This window comes from Rutidosis leptorrhynchoides, chromosome 3, assembly GCF_046630445.1.
Source record: "Rutidosis leptorrhynchoides isolate AG116_Rl617_1_P2 chromosome 3, CSIRO_AGI_Rlap_v1, whole genome shotgun sequence".
Lineage (NCBI taxonomy): Eukaryota > Viridiplantae > Streptophyta > Magnoliopsida > Asterales > Asteraceae > Rutidosis > Rutidosis leptorrhynchoides.
The window spans coordinates 343,191,702-343,197,406 of NC_092335.1; the positions used below are offsets into that span (position 1 = coordinate 343,191,702).

Below are 5,705 nucleotides of genomic sequence, written 5' to 3' on the forward strand. Positions count from 1 at the left end.
TTGGTTACTTCCCTCTTGATCCTACCACTATATATATATATATATATATATATATATATATATATATATATATATATATATATATATATATATATATATATATATATATTATTCAAGTATTGAGAATTAAAATAATTTTTTTTTAATTAATTGGACTTATCTTGATAATTAGTTATTGGACTCTTGAATTAACTATATTAATTAAGTTCACTAAATAATTACTCAACCCCAATAATTAAGTCTAATCTATCGATATCGATATCGATATTTCGATATTATACATTAAAAGAAAAATCTAATTGAGATATATAAAACAGTCATCTTTTAATCTTGACCATTGAATTCAAAAAATGACATACCTTACCCTTATTTCTCCACCCTTAGATCTAATTATAAGATTATAACTATTATAATTCGCTAATTTTCCCTAAATACCCTTTAATCATAACGCGGGCCAAAAAAACCAGCTATCTCCACTTCAGTAGACACACCCAAAAATTAGGGCAAAAACTCTCGATCTACTTACTACCTTAATTCTACTTCCTTCGAAATCATATTCATTCACTTGATTCGGAGAAAAAAAATCCCTAACTTCTCCCCCAAATCGTCAATCGACAATATCTGATCAATATTAAGATGATTATTCTCAACGATTTCAAAGAGCGAATTAAGATGATGAAATCCTTGCCCGAATTCCGATAATCAAACCAAACAAAGTTGTTTAATACTTTAATTGTTTAGAAGATGATTATCCACGCCAAACCAATTCATAGTCTTTTATCGCTGAAATCAAGGTAAGTATTTTTATGAATTAGGGTTTTTATTGTTTTTTTTTTTTTTTTTTTTTTTAATTGATTGTTCATATATGCTATATCCTTACATCCTGGGTCAGAAGCAACATTCAAGCTAAAGGTTAAACTATTAATTGGAATGAATAGTTTTGATTTTACTGAATTTAAATGGTACCATAACGTTGTACAGATTTTGAAAAGGTTGTATATGATGGTAGGTTGTCAATTGAATCTTCACTGTCTTTTCAAATAATCGTCGATGTTGAATAAGGAACTAAGGTATGTATACTGATCATGAATTTTGTTTCTACTATTTTGTTATAGTTATGATGTTGCAAAATATTACAATAACCAAAGACTAATTTTATTGTAGTACAAACATTTGGATTCAGTTATAGCATAAAACATCATGCTCGATCAAGAACGTCAAACTGATTTGAAGATCGTTAACTTATTAATTCGGTAACGTCAAAAACTCCACCAGATCATATCAAACGTGTTGTTGGCTGCTTAAGTGTAAGGGTATGCTCCTTACTATGTGAATTCATATCTGATGTTCTAATTTTGCCCCTTATTTCGTTAACAGTTCGATGAAATCAAACGTGTTTTTGGCTATTGCTTAATGGTGGTTAGGTATTTTGTTTGAATGTTATCGCCCTCCAACTTTTCAATGAATGCTTTGATGAAGTTTTGGACTCGGTTAGGTCTGAAAGATTGAAACTTACACCCATTACATCAATCAAGCGTATTCATTTGAAAAGAGTATTGTCTGATTGTGTTCACGTATATCGTCTGAATTTAATTGATAGAGATGTGCATTTAGGTGCATTATAATTATGTTCTTTGATGACAACTAAATGGTTAATGATTTATTACATTGAATAGTTATTTTAAGTGAACTGCGAGTTACATATGTTCAGTGAAATTGTTGTAATGATGCTTTGGGTCAACTTTCTTCTCTTGGGAAAAGTGGGAGCAATAGTTATCTGACACATTATGATCCATTTATGATTAAAAGTAGGTTAGAAGTAAAGGTATTCTTTAATCGGTGTGGATTGGTTATGGGTCAAAAGTCGTTGCATTTGCATTGGGCTGCTGTCGAAATGGGTTGGTCGGGTTGTGTTGACCCACATATAAAACTCTGATGTGTAATTTTGATTGCACAAATAAATGAGGATCACTCACGCAGGTGCAATTTTACCTTAAATACTTTTTCGAATTAAACGGTAAGATAAAACACAACCCAAATCGACTCATGCGATAGTAAAGGAGCATACTAATGGATGTATTAATGGAACACTCATAAAGGATAATCTACTAGAAATGGTAGCTTTTATATCTGTCATATACTCATATGTGTTTCAGCTGATTACATTAATAAAATGCCTTCTATATGTTGCGGAGTAAAACATATTGTATCGATGTGATTTAAAATTTATGATATCAGTGACATTTGTGAAGAATAATACTTTTATGTTTTGGTTTGTAACTGATGGTTTATTTTTTTGCAGCCATTATTTCTTCAAAGATGCTTGCATTACGAATACAAGCGAAGAACACAAGAGGGCAACAATGCTACAATAGAAAGTCCCAATTTGAAGTTCCATTTCAGAAGGTCAGTAGGTCACTCCATATCAAATTAGTTACTTTCAAGTGTAATGTATATGTATGCTATATATAATTTGGTGAATAGTGATGACGTCATTCACAAACCACAACCCATTTACTAGCCATACAAATAACAGGTTCATTCAGAACTCGATATAGTGTGGCAAATTTTTACTTTTCTCGATGCTATAACTTTCTAATTGAATTCTTTTCCATGAGTTAACGCTATAAACTTGTGACCAGATTGACTTTTTATTTGCTCATTAGCTACGTTTGATAATATCAATTCAAGTAAGACTACTGCTTTGTGAACTTATTATTGTTGAGACTAAAATTCAAACCGGAACCGACTCTATGGTATAGTTGTTTGTAAATGTGTTAATCTTTCAAGATATAAATTTTGGTTAGAACGTTTTTTTGCATCACAGAATCTTGTCACCAGTTTTTTTTCTTCTTCCCATATTCAATATAAGATAATTTCTTCGTTTTGATGTTATTTTGATCTTTAGTTGTATCTAACTATCCAGAGGTAGCAAATGGGTTCACCTTAAGCATAATATTTTGTCAGGTTGAATTGGTCAGACTGTGTTGCCGGGATACATTATTATGTCCGAAACTTAAAGTCTTCACAAATAAGAAGCTTTTGTTGTTTATTTGCGTTATGTAGGTTCTGTGTATAGGGGCCGGTTTATTTAGATTTATAAGATCTGGTGTTATTTGACTTTCATTTGGAAAATGCATCTTTTTATAAAATTGTTTATGGAGATCTTCACCATATATATGTTAATGTGATTCAGATCATATCCCATCCACCATAAGGTACTATATCTTTTTGACCATCTTTTTACTCTTTGGTTTGTTGATGTGTTTTTCTTGATTCTTATTGCATTGTGTTCTTAATGTTTTACATTTGCTTCTGCAGATTGTTACTGGGTGAAGAAGCAGTATTTTGACTTTAACGTACGTTATCTTTAGCTCCATCTTTTGTGTATGGTAGTGATAACAGTTAATGTATCCAGGTTGATAAAATGCATGCCACTAGGTTGATGAAATATAAAGTGAATTATAGGAGCATAAAATAGAAAAATTAATGAAGTTGTTTAACTATTGTGTATTTATGTCTTTGAATGCATACCACCTGATGAATGGTTTCCTAGTGGTTATATGTATTTGTCTTACTGATCTAAATTAGTAAATTACTAAAGGTGTTTCTGAATTGTAGGTTATATGTCAACGAATAAAGGTGTACAAGGAACACAAAAAAATGACCCGTTGATCTACATGAGCAGCGAGAAGTAAGTATAACTTTTGACTTATAGTGATCCATAAGTCTGCAGATAGGCGCATGGGATTGACCCGTTGATTCTAGGTTTGTTTTGCTATGGTCGATATTTTATGAAAGACACTTTCGATGATGTCATAAAAAAGGTTACGCCAAGCATAACGAAAAATCAAAAATAGAAAGAAAATTTAATTTTTTAATAAAAAATACATTAATCAATAAAAGAAATTCAATAATCAGTCCAAAATAAAAATAAATAAATAAAGGCGTGATTAAAATACCGCCTAATTTTTTGAGACTCAAAAAATTGTAATAAAAAATGGGTAATTTCCATGGAAGAGTGGAAGATTGATCCAAGGTGTTTGAAGGCTTTAAGGTGCAAGGCTTGATCATAAGTATATGCAAATAGGTGTTGTCATTAAATGGGTGTAAATTTTTTTCTTTTGTGATGTAAAATTTTTGATGCTGTTATAATTTTCGGCCTGCCTCTTGCAGGCTATGCTGGATGTTTTATTGTATGCCTTTTTTAAGCAACAAGTACTGGAACTTTGTGCACAAGTGAGTACTTTTTACTTTTTACAGTTCGAGAGTATAATTTTTAAACCCTAAATTAGTGTTTTTAGTTTGCTCAGTAAATTTTCAGCATTTTTTCGACCTCGCTTATTAGATTTGGGGGTGCTGATGGATAAAATCAGAATAAGATTCGCAGAGTTATGTACAACTTATGATTAACTTATGATTGAATGCACTACAAATGTTATGTTCAACACCTTTTTTGACACTTATCATCTTTGATGGATTTAATGTTATTTTTTTGTTTACATGTAATTCAATATCATGAGATCATCATGATAACATTCTCATATATTTTTCTGTACCAAGTGATTCATTCCATCTTAGTATAGTTGTTGATTCTAATTCAAAAAAGTATATTTTGTAGGAGATAGTGAAAGTAAGATGTATTGTTGGACTTAATAATGCTCTTACATGTTTGTGGTCTACTTTCCCTCATAATGAACTGAAGGAAGCTTCTGAACAATCATTATAAGCGAACGTTGGTTTGCTTCATTTGGTGATGGCAAAAGCTTTATTTATTTATGGTCAGCCGTGTATAAAATAATAATATAAATTGAAGTTTAAGTGTAAAGTTTTGCTGGATTGTTGAAGTTATGAGGTATATGTGTTTAAATACTCAATGTAATGTAATAGTGTTTGCTCTTATTGTTTTATAATAATTATTCAATGAGTTTTTTTATGTTGCTCTTTTATATACTCGTGATTTCACGGCTCCTGCAAGAGTGCAAGTAGTGTTTGTTATACCGAATATTTGTCGTTTAAACTGATGTGATCATAAATAATAGTATAGTATATTTATAATTTTTATTGTCGAAACCTGCGAATTCGCGGGTCTTAAGCTAGTTAGGGTTTAAATTATTATATAAAGAGAGATGTGATCTAACCTAAATTAAGATTAACACGAATAAAAACCATTAGCCGTACGTGGACGTGACGTTCATGTTTTCATGCGAGAAAGATAAGTAGCTGAAAAGCTACTCTTGTGAACTTTTGAGGTTGCAAACAATTTAGAATCACATAACAATCATATTATTTAATTTGTGAAATTGGATAATGTGCATTGATTTATTCTAGAACTAGAAAACGACAAACAATCAAAGTAACTTGTTTTCTTTGACTTGCAGCGAAAAAACATACAACGAAAGTTTATGTTTTGTTCTTTTACGTTTTCGACTTAACATAAAGTTGTTGTATGTTATTTTCTTTCTCGGTAGATAGATGGTCAAATTGTTGATTATTTATTTGTTTTGGTTTTTAAAAAAGAATTAATAAAAAGGTTTATTAATCCTTTTATTGATTTAATACTTGACGGGACTAGCACATCCAATTGACGTTGCTTGAAGTGTAGTGTGGATCAACCTTAGAGATTACCGTATTTTCGGTCGTAGGTTTCTCTCAATCTAACTATGGTGTTCAAAGAGAGGTACAATTCTATTCGTACTTGATAT

The 5,705-nt window shown here is 30.7% G+C and overlaps 1 long non-coding RNA gene across 6 annotated transcripts; it reads left to right on the forward strand.

Moving 5' to 3' along the window:
* The first annotated feature begins 462 nt into the window (after positions 1–462).
* LOC139897540 (uncharacterized) lies at positions 463–4,936 on the forward strand. 6 transcript variants are annotated; one of them, XR_011776643.1, is made up of 8 exons: positions 463–794; positions 1,010–1,070; positions 1,165–1,313; positions 2,303–3,218; positions 3,322–3,359; positions 3,622–3,694; positions 4,177–4,239; positions 4,622–4,936. It is a non-coding gene; the product is annotated as an uncharacterized lncRNA (long non-coding RNA). The 6 variants fall into 6 exon arrangements; XR_011776646.1 differs by having other exon boundaries at positions 2,303–2,406; positions 3,067–3,359; XR_011776644.1 differs by having other exon boundaries at positions 2,303–2,406.
* The last annotated feature ends 769 nt before the right edge of the window (positions 4,937–5,705 follow it).